This window comes from Octopus bimaculoides, chromosome 7, assembly GCF_001194135.2.
Source record: "Octopus bimaculoides isolate UCB-OBI-ISO-001 chromosome 7, ASM119413v2, whole genome shotgun sequence".
NCBI classification, from domain to species: Eukaryota; Metazoa; Mollusca; class Cephalopoda; order Octopoda; family Octopodidae; genus Octopus; species Octopus bimaculoides.
Window position 1 is genome coordinate 122,339 of NC_068987.1, and position 1,977 is coordinate 124,315.

General features: G+C 43.7%; 2 protein-coding genes across 2 annotated transcripts in view; one reads left to right on the plus strand and one right to left on the minus strand.

Moving 5' to 3' along the window:
• LOC106872247 (PAT complex subunit Asterix) overlaps positions 1-1,977 on the minus strand; it is a 21,973-nt gene that overhangs the window by 9,283 nt on the left and 10,713 nt on the right. The gene's annotated exons all lie outside the window — the stretch shown is intronic.
• The window catches only part of LOC106872246 (tetratricopeptide repeat protein 39A), a 56,288-nt gene that overhangs the window by 3,345 nt on the left and 50,966 nt on the right, over positions 1-1,977 (plus strand). The window lies entirely within an intron of this gene.

Here is a 1,977-nt window from a genome sequence, read left to right on the forward strand (position 1 = left end):
TCCCCAGCATAGGTTAGTCATTAGCACCTTTAGACTCCCAGCCAGAAGGATGCCAAGAAGTAGAACAATCTTAGAAAGAAGGATTTGGAAGCTTAAGGACCCTTCATATGGTCAGAGATTTAGGGACATCCTAATTGAGAAATTTGATGAGAGGGAGGAGGAACTACAGGCTTGTGGCATAGAGGGCAACTGGGAATTCCTGTGGGACAGCTTTCTGAGTGTCACAGACCAAATCTGTGGCTGGTGCAAAGTCCCTTCCAGACTTAGGATAATGTGGTGGTGGAACAATACCGTAGACAGGGCCAATAGAATAAAGAAACAGGCCTGGAAGAATGGGGGTAGCAGGGAACTGTGTCAGATAACCAGAAGAGAAGCTAAGAGACAGCTTTATGTCTTGCCAAGGGAGAAGCAAAAAAGAAGAAGTTTGCCTATGTTCAGTGTCATGAGGACCAAAGAACTGAAGTATTTTGGATTGCAAGACTGTATGTGAGAGAAAACTGTGATGTCATAGTGGAGAAATGTGTGCGCATGGATGATGATGCACTTGCTTTTAATGAGTCTGCAAGGAAAGAGGCATGGAGATGCCACTATCAAAGAACTGCTGAATGTGCAAAATGAATGGGAGGAGGAGAGTCTGCCAAAGGTTGAGTCGATTGGGGGACCAGCTACCTGAATTGACAGTACCTTGGTAGATAAAGCAATTAAGGGATATGAAGACAGGGAGAGCCCCCCATGACCCATCTGGAATCACCACTGAGATGCTCAAAATATCTGGCAGTGTGGGTTAGGGTCTAGTCACCCATATTGTAAATCAGGTGGTACACAAAGGAGTCATACCCAATGACTGGTGTAGCAGTACCATAGTCAATTGCTACAAAGGTAAAAGTGATGCTTTAAATAGAAATAATTACAGAGGTATCAAATTGTTAGATCAGGTGATGAAAGTTGCAGAGAGTCATAGCTCAAATAATTAGGGAGAGAGTTAGTCTAGATGAGATGCAATTTGGTTTTGTGCCAGGGAGAAGCACCACTGATGCTATATTTCTGGTAAGAAAATTGCAGGAGAAATATCTAGCCAAAGATAAACCCCTGTACTTGGCTTTTGTTGACTTGGAGAAAGCCTTTGACAGGGTCCCCTGATCCTTTATCCGGTGGTCAATGTAGAAACTAGGGATAGACAAGTGGTTAGTGAGAGCCAGTAAAGCCTTGTACAGGGATGCTACCAGTAAGGTGAGGGTGAGCAACGAGTACAGCGAAGAATTCAGGATACAAGTAGGGGTTCATCAAGGATCAGTGCTCAGCCCCCTCTTGTTTATCATAGTCCTCCAGGCAGTAACAGAGGAATTTAAGACAGGCTGTACCTGAGATCTTCTTTCTGCTGATGACCTTGCTCTTTTAGCTGAATCACTGCCTGAACTAGAGAAGTTCCAGGTCTAGAAGCTAGGTCTAGAATTAAAGGGCCTTACAGTTAACCTAGCAAAAACCAAAGTCTTAGTGAGTAGGAAGGCAGACAAATCACAAATCCTTTCAGGTAGATGGCCCTGCTCAATCTGTATGAAAGGTGTAGGTAGGAACTCCATAAGATGCACCTAGTGTAAGCTTTGGACATATAAAAGGTACAGCAATATCAGAGCTTTTGTATGTGGAAAATGCACAGGTACAATAAACGCTGAAAATGCACAGAAAATAGACTCCAGGGGTGCATGCTAGAGGTAGCACATAGCTTCTATTATCTCGGCGACCAAGTTAGTAGCTGTATGATGGCAGCATGCCAACCCAGTTAAACTGTTCAACTCTTACCAACAGGGTCAATGAACATTAAATAATGATGATGATGATATTTGGAAATGGGCTGTGCGTGAGAAGACCCGGCAAGCCAGCAGGGTCAATGAACATTAAATAATGATGATGATGATATTTGGAAATGGGCTGTGCGTGAGAAGACCCGGCAAGCCAGCAGGGTCAATGAACATTAAA